We start from the raw sequence: 17,983 nt of genomic DNA on the forward strand, positions 1-17,983 counted from the left end.
CTAAAAACTAAAAGATTAAAAGACAGTAGGAAAGGATAAAAACAAGCAATAAATACAGTAATGATAAAATATATAAAAGAAATGTAAAAGTTTAAGATTTAAAGATAATAAATGTTAAAATGCACATGGACTTAAAATAAATTAATAATTGAATAAATGAACAAGTATAAGTAAAAACTCGAACATTTCTCACAAGCAGGTTTTTGACCTTTGACCCCAGACCTCAGGCTAAACTGTTGAACTGCCTGGGAGCCAACATGGCCGCCGTCATGGTCGCCGCCGTCATGGCCGCCTTGAGCTCCTCCTCTAGTTTATTTCAAACATGTAAAAAGCAAAAAACAAGATAAGCACACAGAAAAAAATAAATAAAAGTACAGTAAACTTAAACTGAATACTCCATATTCTACATCCCTTCTTCTTCTTCTTCTTCTTCTTCTTCTTCTTCTTCTTTTCCTTCTCTTTTCCCCCTCCTCATTCTTTTGTCCTCCTCCTCTTCTGTCTTCTTTTTCTCTACCCTCTACTTCCTCCCCCTCTTCTCAGCTGCCAGTTGTTATTTCTCTGACTGCACTTGAAGGCATCATTCCTGTTATGTAAGAGGTGACTGTTGAGAATCCTTTAAAAACTGAACCTGTGAAAACTAACCTGCTGACCCACATTCCTCCCTGAGACCAGAAGTTCCAGACCTGTACGTCTGAGATAACAAACACTCAGACCCTCCAGGTTTTTGGTTTGAGGACCAGCTTGAGTTCCTTTAACTTTCCTCTTTGTCCTCTTAACTAAACTCACTTTTCTGACACGTCACTGCATTTATATTAAATAAAAATCCGCCGTATCCAGTTTGTAAAAGCAGCTTTCATATTTTGGAACAAGCTGTGAAGTCTTTCCCAGTGAAATAGTCACTGCTGAGAAAGAAACCTCTCTGATAATAAAGGGGAATGAAGGGAAAGCATAACTTACTGTAACTCCACACTGTTTCTTATATATCCTTATATATCTTATATAATATGATCTCATCAATAATTCAAAACAACTTAGCTTATTTATAACTTATAACGTTAATTATCTTCACCTACCAATTTATTTATTTTTTCACCTCATCGTTCTTGAGGGATGATGAAAAATAAATAAACAACTGACCACTGGCTGATACCACAGACTGTATATAAATATGGACAACACATCCTCACTCATTTGCATTGGCCAAACTGATGCTGTTTTCCTTGGAATACGTGCGCCGCCATCTTGCAACTTTTGAGCCGGAGTCTGATCAGTTTGGTCTGAGGGCGGAGCCACAATATCGATGCCCCGCCCACACTTCCTCCAGACTCACTCTTCCTTTCATTTAAATCATACTTTGCTCTGCTCTGACAACTTGTAGTGATCATGACGTCACATCCTGTTTCTGTAGCGTCAAATAAACAAAACAAAAATTCTAAAAAACTATTGACACTTGAACGTGCATCAACAGTATATTAACTACCTTAAATGATGCTGCTGCTCAGTTTTAGACAACACATGAAATATACATGTGTGTGTGTGTGTGTGTGTGTGTGTGTGTGTGTGTGTTTGTATTGTTCATTGTGTGTTTTAGTCTGGTTGTTGTTTCCAGTGGTTTCATATGTGGTTGAATTAAACTCTTGTGACAAGCGCCACTAACAGGATTTAAAGATCTGTTTCTGGATGAGACCAGACTGAGATTTTTCTCTTATTTCTACAAAGACAATCCAGGGATTTTCTATTCTCTGAAGACTCGTCGGCTCCGGGAGGCATTTATAGTGTCCAGGATGCAGGATTGATGCATTAAAGAACAGGTACAACTAAACTGTTTCCATGGACGCCAAATAAAAGGATCTGATCAGATATCTGTGTGTGTTTAAATCAAAACGTCAATCAACTTTATTGACAACGTGTACATGCTGCTGAGGAGCATCTAATCTGCTAGAAATAGAACAGACGAAGAAGAAGTAGAAGAAGATGAAGAAGCACGAGAGAGGAGGAGGAGCAGGAGAAGAAAAAAGAAGAAAGAATGAGAAGTGGAAGAAGGGAGGGGAGGAAGGAAACTGGGAGGAGGAGGAAAAGTTTTTTCCCCAACTCTATCTCCATTCCTGAACGTTTAGAGGAGAAGAAGAAACAGTTAAGACAAACAAGAAGGAGGAGAAGTGGAGGAAGGAATGGGAGGAGGTCCATCTTTCTCTCCTGTCCTGAATGTCTAGAGTCTTAGAAGATGAACCAAGACATCTCCACGTCTCCATCGTCTCTGTCCACGTGGATTCTATCTTGGTTCATCTTGTTTCTCTACCTCCACATGGAGCAAACGTGCTCAGAGAGAACAGATTTATTCCAACAACCAGAGAGAAACATCAGGACTTTACATGGTTACATGGAGATAAAGTTTGTGATGGTTGTATAGGTTTATAAGAGAGAGAAGGAACCAGCAGATCAAGTGTATAATATGTTTGAAGGGATTTACCTTCTCATCTTCCATCAACATTATGAACTGAGAGTGAGGAACAACGTCTTTATCAGTTTTTGATCCTACAAGGGCGACAGGGATCATTAACCTGAAGCTGTGTGACCATCGTTCACGGCGTCAGATAACGTCAAACTTTTAACGATAAAATAATGAGGATGATCCGTCTGAGTGACGACGCCTGATAAACTCTGCACTTCAGAAACACTTCAGACACACTTCAAACCCCGACTGCTGCACGTATTCGTTAGAGTCCACTTCAAATGGTAAGTGAATTAATTAAAACGTCAGACTGGCTAATAAATGTGTCAGATTGGTTTGGAGTCTACTTTTAATGTCACAGAATATTTCAGGAGCTTTCTCCTCAAAGCAGACATCAATATCTCCACAATCTCATTAATGACATTTTTTATATAATTATTTGTAGAAGCCATAAAAAGGTTAAGAGAGATTTTTTTTTCTACTCTCATATGTTGCAACTTTTGGCTCCTTTTATCTTTTCTGCAGCCAAATATTTCCCACCAGAGTCTAATCACAATGAAAGGTGAGGTAGAGAAAGAAAACACAGTTTATGTGTCTTCTAGGAAGATTTGAATTATTTTGAGTCTTCATCAGCTGAAATAAAAGTTCCTCAGGGATCAAATCTGGATCCTCGTTTCTTTTTTCTTTTACTGTTTGTGCGAGTTATTCTTCCGACCGGGATTTCTTTAGTTACGTAAGTTAAAGTCAAAGTGATGTTACAATTCTTTGTGACAAGTTGGAGCAGTTAATATAATAATAATAATAGAAATTAATATTTGCCATTTGACATTAATTACGTATCATATAGATGGTTCTCACGCTGCCGTCAAGTTCCCATGTTTGTATATTTCAGTGCTGCCTTCAGGTTCCCCTGTTTCTCTGTATATTTCGGTGCCGCTTTCAGGTACCTGTGCTTCATTGTGTATTTAGGTACTGCCTTCAGGTTCTTGTGTTTCTCTGTATATTTGGGTGCTGCCTTCATGTTTTCATGATTCTCTGTATATTTTGGCGCTGCCTTCAGGTTCCCATATTTCTCTGTATATCATAGCACTGCCCTCAGGTTTCTCTGTATGTTTTGGCGCTGCGTTCAGGTTCCTGTGCTTCATTTTATGGTTCGGTGCTGCCTCCAAGTTCCCGTGTTTCTCTGTATATTATAGCACTGCTCTCAGATTCCTCTGTATATCCTTGTGCTGCCTTCATGTTCTCTGCATATTTTCCCACCAAACATCAGCATGTTAGCCTCTCGATGTTAGCATGTAGCTCCAGGTGCTAACTCTTGTTTCTTTGGAGGCCTCTGCCTCTGCAGCTGTGGCGTTAACATTCCTCTTGTGTGTCGATGTTCAGGTGAAGTTTCCCTGCAGGATTAGAGCGAACCATCGTTTAACTGATCAGCCTTTTTTATGCACACCGGAGGCATGTCAGCCGCTGCCTTTGAAGTCGGCGCGTTATTTCCAGCGTCGGTGGAGGTGGAGGTGGGGGTGGAGTGGGTCGATTTGCATACAAAGCTATTCTCGCCTCCTCTTTGTTCTTGCATGGAGCGTGCAGGGAGTAATTGTCTTCATCAGTCAGAAGTGTTTATCTCGGCGGTTCGGTGCAGATTTGGCGTGACGTCGGGCGTCGGCAGAGGAATGCAGAATGGAAATAATACTCGTGCGGGATTAGCACCGAAGACGGTCGTATTGTTCTGTCAGATCAGTGGCGAATGCCTCAGTGACGGGAAGGAGATAGTGGACTCTGAATGGAGAGAAATCAGTTCCAGTCTCTTTACCAAACTGTGAAAATATTCATGCATCTCCACGCAATGTTCTTTTAGGCAAGCATAACAGGAACTACCGCTCATTCGACAACAGATGAATCTTTCACAGCGCAGCAGTTATAATTGAACCTCTGCAGCGTTGAGTTGGACCAGAGCTGTAGTTCTGTGTCCTATGTCCCGCTGTCAGATCTCAGTTGTGCATATTTGTGTGTGTATGTGTGTTTGGATGTGTTGCTGAGACCCTGAAGACTCAAAAACTAAAAATGAAAGAGCTGTTCATCTGTGTCTCTATGTAAGAATCCACCAGGGAACCACGTATGATGCAAAGATGTTTGTTCTTCCAGTTCAGAAAAATGTGTATGAGTGTGTGGGTGAACGCTTCACATTGTAGTAATAGTGGTTAGGGTTCAGGTCGTACTCTATTGTGATGTTGTCCGTGTGTGGCCATATTTATTTGCTTGGTTCTTCCTATGTTATGAACCTAACTTTAACAAACTTTAACTCTTGATGTACTGGTTTCTCTTTGGTTATTGGAGTAAATCCATTTTCTCTGAGCTGTTTGAGGAGTTTCAACATGGAGGTAGAAAAACAAGATTAACCTAAGTGGGAATCCATCCATCCATCCATCCATCCATCCATCCATCCATCCATCCATCCATCCAACATTGGAGACATCTTGGTCCATCTTTCTCCAACTCTCAACTGATTTGTTGTACTGAATCAGTTGAGAGTTGGAGATTATTCCTACACCTCTTTCTCCTTTTCATTTACCCAAAGATTCAAGATTCTGCTCTGTAACAATGCAGCATCATTACCAGATCTTAAAGTCTTCGTACATGTAGCCCACTTGTATGGAAGCCCTAAGCAGCCATGCGTTCACATTTTTTTTTTTCATTTTCTCGGTCTTGGTAATAGGTCCACTGTAAGGTGAGCCATTTGTTTTGTGCTTTATTGTTTGTTCGATAACAATTAAGTTTCTGGAGATCTCGAGATAAATAACTCGAGATCTTTAGAAAACAGAGGAAATTAACTTGTTATCTTGGGAAAACAGAGGAAGTGATATGTATGATTTCATGGTCACTTAGGGCTAATTTATTAGCAATTAAAATAAGATAAATATAGAGAATAGAATGAAGCAGTTGGTTAACCATTTCATAGCCTAAATAGTTTCCTTAATCAAAGACTCTTTGGGTCTTGGTCTGTTCCGATACTGTCGGTCTGTGTCTGGTTCTGTAATTGTCTGTTGTATGATTGTTGCTTTAAAGTCTTCTCTGTCTGTGTTGTGTAGCTTGGGACTACACCTGAAAATCAGCATTTATGCTGATGACTAACACATCAATGTTGATTAATGTGCATTGTCCCAATTCAATAAACTAATAACAATAATTTAAAAAAAAATGTATAACTGTGTATAAAAAGATGTATGACGCTAGAATCTATGCAGACGAAAACGATGGAGCCGTGGAGACATTTAGATCATCTTCTTCTTGTACTACTGGTCGTATTACTGCTCTGACTGAAGCATAAAAGTATGACTGATGTTAAACATCTGTCAAGCATCTTAGTAAAAACAAGCCAAAAAAAAAAAAAAAAACGTAACTCACCAATGGACAAAATTCAAAGTGTGGCTGAGCACCATTACGGTAATGATGGTGCTGCAGGTTGGGGAGTGAAGCAAGACGGGTGAGCCCCAGAAGGAGATAGTTGTTTGGAGGACTTTGTTGGTAAAAACGAGTAGTTATACCCTTGAAATCTCACAAAGTTCTTCCAGACAAAAGCACAACTTCCCAGTGTTGAGCCACACTTTGAATTTGTCAATGGCGCAAACTACTGTGAGTTACGCTAATTCAAAAACCGCAAGCTTTGACTTCATCGCGATGATATGTTTGGTTCTGAAGGGTTAAAGAATTTCCTTTCAACGTTTGGTTAAGGGTTTCTTTTAGTAAACATCACGACACATCGTCGTATTCTATGCAAATTGAACCTTTGTTGACGAGTCGCTGCAGCCCAAGTCACTTCCTTCACACTTTATTTTACATTTACATGAAAGAACTTTTCAGCTCCTGAATCTCCCATGAATTCTATCACCTCCTCCTCAGTTGAAACATTACTTGACAGATGTGCGCTGAAAGGTTCGCATTTTGTTCCTTCTGACGTTCCGATTTCCTCAGAAACCCCACAGAGAAGGGGGAGGTGGAAGTGGGTGGGTGGAGTCCTTCAGTCTAAAGCTGCAATAGGAGAACTGACAGATGTGAATCTGTGCAGAGGTTACTCTTTGCCTTGTTTTTTCCCAGAGTGTTGGTACTCCCGCTGTGAGCCTGATGTGGGGAACATTACTCAATCTAACTCTCAGTGTGATCTCTTGCCTGCTCTTGGAGCTTCGGGCCAAAACAGCACTGATCACTTTGATCTGGGTCCACTGTTAGTCGGCCAATCAGGAGTCTGACTGCCACTGACTTCAGCCAATCATCGTCTCCTGCTGGGAGACAGTGGACTGAGAGAGGGTTTAGGTAAAAGAGTAGATATTGCTATAAGCAGATGGGCGCCGCTGTGCACTCTGAGCTGACTCTGGCCATTTTTCAAACTGCTGGTGAAAAGTTAAAGAACTTCTCAAGTAGGTTGTTTAGCATCTCTGACAACTTGACTATAGACTCTTTCTATGTCCTACGTCATGGAGGTTAGCTTGGGGAAAATGCGAATCACTGCAGAGCAGAATAGGAGGCAGACGTTCACTTATAGTTATCAGAATATCCATGTGCTGTGTTGTCGGGCGCGAGAATCGGATAACAGCTCTGAACTGCAGTTTTATAGCATATCAGCTGCCACCCTGAATCAGAAAAATCAGAGGAAGTTGTGGATAAACGCAAAAGGCAAAAAGAAAAGAAGATTTGACCTATGCAGGTTACAGTCTTGCCGCTATCTAGGAACACAGAAATCCTCTGCAATCAGAGAGGATCAAGGAACCATTCAGTCTAATGTGGTCTGCTAGGTTTAGTACGTAAGGACAAGGAATCTTGTGGTAACTTCATCGACCTTGATTTTCTACATGAAAATTATACATTTTGAAAAATGTTGTTAAAGTAAAAAAGTATTTTTACTGTATGCCTTACACTGACAGTACTTCAATGAGTGCCCTATAAAGGGTTAAACCAGAAAAAGAGACACTTGTAGGGCTTTCACACCAGCAGGTTCCGGTTCCAGACCGAAAAAATAATAGGTTCAGAACCTGAAAAGTTGGCTCTCATGGGAACCAAGAAATACCTAGTTCTTCCCTGCGAACCGTGACATCATCAGTGGGCATGGGCACTCTAGGTTTAATAAAAATAAAGAAGAAGCAGTGACTGACAGCGAACATATGCACAGTGGTCTGCAGATTGCATGTTACGTTAAAAGTTGCATTAAATATCTGTTGTCATGCTGTGTTGTGTTAGCTCCAGTAGCCAATCTGCCTTGGCTATAGTTATGTCTGTAAGATGTATAGGACGCATCGGCCCTACATATACAGTACTTCTTACATACAATTCGCATTCTACGTCTTCTCGCCATCAACAGCTGATTCATGCTGGATGGAAACACATGTCTGTAGCAACAGGACGAAAGCCCCCAGATGCTCCATGTGACCTAGGCCCACGTTGTTTCCACTTTTACTTGGTGTGAACGTGGGCTGGTTCCCCAGAAAGCACCAAGGTTCTCAGACTCCAGAACAGAACTGGAGCCAGAACCGTGTCCGTCTGAAAGCACTAAAAGATTTATAATGCTTGAATGGTTGAACACCACCTTTCTTTTTGACCTCACCTGCTAATCATTTATGTCTGAATTCTGTTGGCAATTCATCTCGCATTAAGGAGGAAACCAGTTGTTGCTTGCTTTGCTTCTGCAAAGATTTCCAGAGTCAGAGATGGTTTTTTGGGACAGGGCTTCATGTGGTGATGGACCGAAGAGAAACAGTAGTCATTCACATCATCTGAGCACAAAGGAGTTGAATTCATTTCAAACTAAATGGCTCTGACTGGTTGGAGGACTTTCCAGAGGCTTTACTCGAGTCCTCTGCGGTGACTTTGCTCACCACTCGGCTCGGAGGATCTCCAGGAAGGAGGACGGCGTCTTATAAGTGGGACAACGTAGGAGCAGCTGGTGATCGATGAGGACGCATGTCCCATGTTTTCCAACAGCAGGTCTGAGCCGGTATTCTTAGACTGACCTGACACACACACACACACAGCTCTGTCTGTGGATAATAATTTTCCTGAAGGAGGTCGGTGTGTCTTTCTCGTGATGGATCAACCTTTTGATGCCTTATTTGTCTCCGGTAACTTTGAGCAAAGTTAACCGAAGTCTGAAGTGAAGGTAGTGATGTTTCACTTGGCTGGTTTTCATCTCTATGGTTCACCTTCAGGAGCTCTGCAGCTCCTCGTAATGATTCCGTTTCCCAGATGAGATTTCTTAGGGAGAAAAGCCGACGTTCAGCCTCAGGAATGATTGACAGCACAAAGTAGAAACAGGGCTGCTGTCTTTTTGTCTTTTTATTTTTTCTCAAAGGGCCAGTGAGAAGTGTTTGTCCTCAGGTGATGGAGCTTCGCAGGATCTTATGAGAGACAATATGAAACTTTAGTACTCAGTATTTTGTCATGTCAGTGTCTTAAATGATGCCTTTTATGTTAATTTCCTTTTATAAAGAGTCATAACTTTAATAGCGTTCTGCCTGTTTCTCTGTGTTCTGGTTGTCCCTCAGGATGAAGATGCTTTAATCTACATTTACTAAATGGAACCAAGTCTCCATCCTAAAATATAATCATAGACATTTAAAGATCTTTATTGTTGTAGAGGCCAAAACATTTATTAATACTCTTCTAATAATCACAATTTAAAAAACGCGTCAGAACTGACTGTTCAAGTGACATATCCACGAGGGACACAGTCCTTCATCTTCCAAACTCATCCCTAGACCTACTTCTTCTCCTTCTCCACACCCTCCTCCTCGTATGAATCTATTCAGTGTTGACAATAAAATTACAAAAACTTCTTCTTCTGTTCTGTTTCCAGTGGCTTCGATGCTCCACTGCAGCAGAAACATATTGTCACTAAAAGTTCTTCATTAGTTAATTAATGTCTTGATGTAAACACATCAGATGGATTGATCAGGCTAAATATTTATATTAGTGCTGTCGAATGATTAAAAATTTTAATCAGATTAATCACAGGGTTGCTGTGGATTAATTTCGATTAATCGCGATTAAATATCATTAATTTTTAATATTTATTAATCGTACTTCATTGTGCATGAGCAAACAGACTCAAGAAAGAATATATCTGAATTTCACATGTTTAGAAAACACCTTCAACAGTGTCAACAAAACAACTTGAAACAACTTTCTCTCTCTTTTTTTTTTCTAAGCCAACATTTGTGCACATATTTGCAGCCAGCATTGCCAGATTGTCTTTGTCTCATCTCCAGCTGTTAGCCGCGTTAGCCCAAGTGCTAGCAAAATCCCCGACTAACGTATGCTTGGCTTGGTTAATGTGCTATTTGAAGCGGGAAAGAAAATTCCTTCCTGCAGAGTGTGATAATACTTTATGTGGCTCCACTGGTCCCTCTTGTTTATTTTTTTTGTCCTCAAATGTCCCATGGAGAGGACCAACGGGCTGTTTAGCATCTTCCATCTTTATGGGTTGGTTCTGCTGCCTGTCACTACTGGATCAACTGGTGCTAACGCTAACGCTACTTGGACAAACTGAGAGACGTTCAGAGTCACTCTGCTGCAGATGCTTCACTGGGTTCAAATTATTAATCACATTAATCATGATGATGGATTAATCGGCACTAACGTGTTAATTTTGACATTTATATCATCCATGAACACATCCATGTGCTCATGAGTAAAACCTACAGGGTCCGGTTATCTCTGAGCCACATGTGATGCGTAGGAAGCCGGCGTTTCCAAATCCATTTAAATTCTAGTATCAGGCGTCACAGCTCATCATTCACACGGTGGTCTGTTCTCAACGCGCTGTTTATTCATGGCAACTGTAATTAGACCAAATAGTTTTCGTTCATGAACGAGTGTATGTGTGTGTGCTGTGACGAATGCACGGACAGTTAACAAAATAAAAGCTCCTTTCATGCTTCTTCTTCCTCCATTTTCTTCTCTTTTTTCTCATCTTCTTTCGTTCATCTTGTTCTTTTCCTCCATCTTCTTTTCTTCATGTTCCTTGTTTCCCTCTTTGTCTTCTTTTGCCTCTTCATTTTGCTCTTGTTCTTTTCCTTCTCCATCTTCTGCCTCTTCTTCCATTTCCTTCTCCTTGTTCTTCCTCCTGTTGTTCTTCTTTCACATTTCTGTGCTTGGAACAAACTTTATGTTTAGTTTAAAATCAGGTTGAGTTTAGGAAGTGAAACTTATTCTTGTCTTGACGTGCGATTGTTTGATCACTTCCTGTCTTCCTCCTTCTCTGTTCCCTGGTAAAAATGCTCTGCTACTTCCTTGCTTCCTAATTAAAACTCACATTTTCAGTACATCCCTCATTTGGAAACTCCTTTCTCAATGAACTTTTTATTGTTTCCTTGCTATGAAGCTTCCTGATATAGAAGTGCCTCGATACAGGAACGTCCTCTTTGATCCGTAACCAAGAGGCCTCCGTCTTCCTCCTCGTATCCTTCTTCTTTCTCTTCTTTGTCCCAAACAGAAGATCTTCCTCCCACCGCGTGTCCTCACTTATTTGAGTCCTCGGTACAAATTGGAAAACTTTCCTCCTCCCGCCCCTCAGAATAGAACAGATGTGACTTTATTTCTAGAGCAAATTACATGAACTTCTTCACAGTGGAAGATAAAAGGAAAGACAAAAATAAAAATAATGAGTTACAGGCCAAAAACAAGACTTTTTAATTTAAAATGGGAGAAAGTTGTGAAGTTAAACCTGCGTTAACGTCAGCATTAGTTTGTGGCCGGTTCCTGGACAACAGTGATCACATGAATACTGAACTGAGGTCTAACTTTCATCTCTGAGTGGCTAAAACTGATCTAATTAAAATGGATGAGGCTGTGTTTCCTTCCTGTTGCGTCAGATATGGGAGAATTATTAAACCAATGACATGCGAGTTAGTGGTCTCGTCTGCACGGGGAATGATTTCAATCAGGTTGAAGGAATATTCTGACTTGAATAAAATGTTCTGATCAGATTTATGAGTTTACATCAAAGCATCAGTCGCTGTAGAACTTTATGGACGGAGCGGTTCTGCTGCTGTGGAGAATCAGATCTGCTGGAAAGTAGTTTTAAAAAAAAAGTCTCTTAATTGGAAAAGTCTGATATCGATATACATCCTTTCCTGCATCTTCTCATTAGAAATCTTGCTGAGGCCTCAACTGGTTTCGCCTGATAAATCTCGCAAGGGAGATTCAAAAGATGACAGAAGCTCCATCTCTGAGAGCAGCGTCAGGACGGAAAGATGACTGGATTCAAAAAATATGACGAGAAAAGCAAAGACACATGAAAGATCAGAAAGTAGTAGTGGGAGAAGATGGAGCAGACATCACAAATCTCTCAAACCAATGTCAACACTAGTTTTGTTTCTTTAATTTCTTTGGTGTCAGATCTACTAAAGGTTTGCGTGTGTAAAAATGTGCAAACTCAAAAAAACAAAAAACAAACAAACTGATTTACTTTCAAAGGTGCAAAATGGCGTCTGCATCCAGTTAGCATGTTTGCCTTAATGACTATGCAATATGGGGACAATACAGAGAAAATGCAAATACATTAATTTAGCATACTGTTACGCACAGTCTAGGGGTTTAGGACGTAACACAACAAGGTGTGTCAGATGTTAACAAAGAGGGTTTATTTGCAAGGTAAAGAAATATATAAATCACAATTCAAATAAGAAGCACAACGATTCTGACTAAAAAACATAACTGAACTAACTCTTCCCGGATAATTATCCGACAGGAAGTAAAAGAAACACCAACCAATCCCGCGTCGGGTTCGCCGCACACTTATTTGCATATAAAGATAGGAAAACAAACAGGGAGCGCACACTCCAACCAAGAAAAAACCGTAGGTCTAATAAAGTTGTTCAGTCACAAGATTTTATGACATAATTTCAAATCTTTGATTTTTTTTTTAACCTGTTTTATGCCCTGTTTTACTTTCTTCTCGATTTTTAGGAATTTTTCTCATTTAATTTAAACACGTTTTCTCTTCAAGTCTCTCACAGATGAAACACACACTGAGTGTTGCTATTGAGCAACAGCAAACAGACTAAAAAAGACTAATTTATGTGGAAAACAAACGCACACCCATGCACCCAGGTGGTGCTTGCAGCTCGCGTTTCACTCTGAATTTAGAGCATGTTGCATCACAACCATCATGGTTATATCACACCTCCTCCTCTTTTAACCAGAGGATTAATTTTCTTCATTAGTCTGTGACATTTGCATTAAATTCACGTCCTTAAAGAGTTCAGAAATGCTTTACTTTTTGTTTTACGCTCTGCCTCCACCAGCTACAAGGAAATGTTGGATTATACACTAAACTTGTTGGATGAAATCTTTTTTTTTTTTACATCTCTCACGGCCTCATGGGATGCTCTATGGGGTGGTTGACATGACAACTGGCTGTCATCCCATTTCTATAAATAACAAACTAAAACAAAACTTAAAAAATTGACACTTGAACATTCATCAATGTTATATTAATTACCTAAAGTGACAGAAACTATCCTTAAAAAAAATGTATTTGACGTATATTTTAGTGTTTTAGTTCGGTTTGTAAGCCCCGCCTACTTACATGGAGGGGGTGGAGCTTATACTGCAGTCAGACACCACCAGGGGGCGCTCAGTTTTAAAATCCTCTAGAGCAAAGGCATACAACTTCATTTTTGTTTAATTTTATAGACAGTGGACAGTCCCGATGATCAAGTAGTAAAAACTGAATTTATCTACTCAATAAACAGGGAACTGGAAAATCGTCGGATAGATTCCTTTTATGTGGAGAAAAGAACCGTGATTGTAGTAACCACAAGAAATAACCAGAATCTTTAAAATGCATCAATACCTAGTGGTGAAATTGGAGAAAAGATGCAAATAATTTTTTATCACGCGTGCAGAACGTGATTTCCTCTCGTGTTCATGGAAACCTCACATCCCCAAAAACGTGTGCCGCCTCACGTTTGATTCGTCATCCTGGCGCTCGTCTCCTGACAGCGAGGTGGGTGGATCGTCACCTCCTCACCTCCTCAGTCTGCTGGGAGCAGATGGAGGAGGAGACGCTCCGTCAGCCTCCTGCTGCTCCTACGAAACATGTTGATCCACCTGAAGCGTCGTTCCAGACGCCGAACACGAGCGTTGCTGTGATTTCTGTGATTCAGACACGCGCCAGGATCCTGTGATAGAAATATTTGTTGAAGGGGGAGAGTTGTCTTGTTGAAGTTGTAATTAATAACCAACATAAGACACGAAACGTTCTCTTTTCCCTCCAATGAAACGTATCATTATTAGCTGCTGGATTTTCTTCACATCTCATTGAAAATCAGACCATACATTAACATCCGATCACTAGAGTCCACTTTAAAGTCCAGGTGTGAACACAGATCTGGTCTCAGTCCAGATGTGGAGGTGGTCTGGAACACATGTGACCTCATTCTTTTGGTTAGTGTGAACACACACAGAGATAGTATGTTTACAAAAAAAAACGAATTATTGCCTTAATCCGACTTTACCTGGACAACATAATCGCATGTAAACGCATTAATAAAATCAGAGTTCTCCTTATCTGACTAAGACACCTAGATAATGTGACTGGAATGTATACGCCTTAATTGTGTAGCGAGCATCTTATCTGCACCAGAAGAAGCACAAACATTACGTACGAGATTAGACATCTGAACTATTGTCCATCTGGTTGTTGCTTAAATGCTGCTCTGACGCATGAACAGTTGTTTATTATGTGACATAACAGGTCAACGAGAAAAGGGACTGTATTAACCTGCTGAAAAGACACATATCACCACCTCGTGTGGAGGAGGAGGAGGACATGTTTCCGTCAGTGATCCCATTTTCTCCGTTGCATGTGAACTGGGACAAGGACCTCATTCAGAAAATTGAATTTTGAGCACAGCTACATTAAGCTTTGCATGTAAACGCACATAAGTGTGCAAAGATGGACTATTCTCTCCAAAAAGTTTAAAGCTCCTGGGCTGGAGGAGAGGAAAATATCCTCCTTCAACACAACACAACAAATTTATTCCACCACCTGAAGAACAACCACAAGCTGGAATACGACAAGAGCCAGAAAATGAGTCAGGAGAAAGAAAGCAGCTACATCCTCCGGTAAATTACAAGGACCAGACATCCCCGATTTCTGGGGACAGTCCCTGTTCTGGATGACCTGTCCCCCAATATGTCCCCGATTTCAGCGTTATATGAATAAGACAAAAAATGTTGCTCGCAAACTACAGGTTATTACCATAGCCGTAACATAACAGTTTAAATATGAAAAAATTATGTAAAACTTTCTTCACTTCATCTTGATAACATTTTTTTTTTATCTTCTGCTGTACATGTCTCCTTAGAAAAAAACAAAAAGATGAAAATTGACAACGTGTTCAGTCAGTCCATTACATATAATAAGCAAAGCAAGGGATGGAAAGATAGAACCACAACATAATTTCTCCACAAATTCCTCCTTAAACCTGTAGTTAGTTACAGACTGAGTGAAAAACGTGGGTTGGAATCAGATCATTTTTATCGTGATTTTTATTCATTATCGTGATAAATATTTTAGCCTGTCCCTAGACAACTGGTCCCGAGCTGTTCGTGCATCAGTCTCTGCAACAGAAGAGAGAGAAGACATCAGAGCAGAGGAATCTGTGGGACATGTCGTTGTGTAGTCACGTTTGTGTGGAGGTAGATGTTGTGCTACAGTGAAGATCTGAAGCTCAGTTGTTCTAACAAAGCGACATCTTCTCTCCAGCCTCTTGTTAGAGGGCACACAGAGAGACGGTTTCATATCACATCAATAATTTCATGTGATCAGAATCCTGATCAGAAAATAAAAATAACTCTCTTGTTGCAGCTCTTTAGTTTCTCCTCATTGGTTCTGGATCTCCAGCCTTTGATGCCGTCTTCTCGGCTCAGACACGGACAGATTCTGATTCCTCTAATGGGATTCGTCTTGATTCGTCTGACTGGGCCTTTTTTATTTATCTATTTATTTGTTGCTTAATGTTTGGGCCGTTTGATTTCTCCCTGACAGTCGGAGGCAGCGCTGTGTTCGGGCTCCTGAAGGAGCTTTGTACTGATGGTGTGTGATGTCAGGCTGATGAAACCTTGATGTAACAGGAACCCTCAGAGCTGTTTGTAAAGTACACAACGCACAGTATGAGAACATGCAGCGTGGTCCATCACGCTTCTTTCTTCTTTTGAGTCCGGTACAAAAGTTTGAATTCTAAATGATAATATCAGTTTAACGGAGAGAGAAGCTGAATAATGTCCAGGACTGTCAGATTATCTGTGTTTCATTATGAAGGTGTTAGCTCAGAGCTGCTTGATGTCTTTTTCGTTTTGGTCTTTAAGTCTCCGTCAGGGATCAGCTGACTGATCGGTCTTCTCTGGCCTCCAGGCTCTTCTTCTGTGAGGTGCATTTGGGCTCATTATCTCCACAGAGATGAGACCTGATCACGTCTCTAAGGAGGGAGGTGGAGACGTTCAGACCTTGTATTAACATGTGTCTGATTTTCATTCACAATGAAATAAAACACCACTATGTGATATACGCAGATCAGGCATAACATTATGACCACCTAATAGGGATGCAACGATACAGGACAGTTAATAAATGTGTGACAATTTAAACTGGCTGAGATGGAAAATGAACCACGATGCCCTTTTTAAACAACAGAGGGTGTGATCTAGGTTTGAGTTCACGTGTTTGACGTCATACGTCACTGTTAAGTTTTCAGACGGGATGAGATCTTCTGATGTATTATACATATATATGCATATGGATGGTGTGATGGATTGATGGATGGATGGATGGATGGATGGATGGATGGATGGATGGATAAAGCTTTATGCCCCAGATGGTGGAGGAACCTCCTCCTCTAACATAATAATATCCCTCTGATTCTCTAATATTAACTTTCTCTCTTTTTTGTTTTTGACTATAGAAAGAAACATTTCATTATTCATTTGTTTTTATTTGTGGATTTAATGAAATCAAATATTTAATGTAAAATAATCAGAGCAAGTATTTGATATTTTAAAACAGATGTTTTTATTTTTTTATTTTTTCCAGTTTCTAGTTTAAAAGTTAACTTGAAATACCAAAAGAAATTCACTTTGATGGTTCCAGATTTCTTACTCACTTTGTCTGTGGCCTCCTGAGAGTTGCGTAACCTCAATGGTTGATGTCCTCACATGCCGTGGGACTTTATACAGACTGTACACAGATGTGTGACCAAAGAGACCTTCCAGGTTTCTTAGTTTTGTTGCATTTATCATCACTAGTTATCAAGTGTAGACCGATGATAAAAAATAGACTTTTATTTATTTTTAAATCAGATCTACAACAAAGAGACAAAAAAGCAAAGAGGTGGACAAAAATATCTAATATTAAAACTGACGGCTTAAAAAACTGAATTCAGCTGAAAAACAAGAAGGAAAGAGGAGGAATACATTAACACAGAGACAGATTCTGTTAATGAACACTGACTCTCATTAATGCAGGGGGGAGATTTCAAGCCATGTGTTGGAATTAATTTGGTTTGTTCTCATGTTCAGCCTCATCGTGTGGTCTAGACTCCGGTTACACCTTCGTAGAAAAACACGAGGCGTCGTCGCCCGTGGTTCTCAGAGACGCTGAGGCTAATGAACGTCCCGGTGTTCGTCTTCTCCTGCACAGAAACTGTACGTTTGCAGCTTCTGGCCTCGTTTCTTGTTGTGTAGCTGTGATCTCGTCTCCAGCTCTTCCTCCTTCTGCGTTGTGTTTAGTTTGTGCATTACACAACAAAACTCCTGGACTGACTGACTGAGCGACTCCTCCTTCATTAGCCGACTGTCGCTCCGCTCCCCTTCGTCCTGAGCTTCGTCTTGAGCCGAGGATGAGCAGCGGAGCTGGAAACGTCACCTGACTCAGCAGCAGGAACTCACATGTTTAACAATCCAGGAATGTGAACTGTCACATAAACAGAAGCTGAAAGCAGAGAAAAAAAATACAACGTCTGACACATTTCTAACTATCAAGAAGCACCCGAACATCCACCTGCTGGGTCGGATTAAGTTTCAGTTCAACAAGATCATGTTTTCTGTAAAGACTTAATATTCTTAAAGAGAGAAATATGCTTCTTTGCTTCCATATGGAAGATATTATGCACATTACTGCAGTTAATGTCTGTTTGTGTAGCTCTTAAATCTATTTTCTTTGATTCTTCATGTAGATTATTTTAAATTATAATTATTTTTTATTATTTAAGTAATTTACTGACTTACAAATCCCAGTGAGAGATAGAGTTATGATGTGTGAGGACAGACAAGAGTTCTAGAAGCAAACTGATGAACTGACAGAGGGAAAAGCAGGACTATATATATATATATATATATATATATATATATATATATATATATATATATATACACCATTAGGACCACCTTCCTAATGTTGTGGTCATAATGTTGTGGCTGATTAGTTCTAAGAATTCAGAGGATTGAATAAACTGATCTTTGTGTAAATAAGCTGCACGTTTAAGG

The sequence above is a fragment of the Mugil cephalus genome, chromosome 3, assembly GCF_022458985.1.
Source record: "Mugil cephalus isolate CIBA_MC_2020 chromosome 3, CIBA_Mcephalus_1.1, whole genome shotgun sequence".
NCBI classification, from domain to species: Eukaryota; Metazoa; Chordata; class Actinopteri; order Mugiliformes; family Mugilidae; genus Mugil; species Mugil cephalus.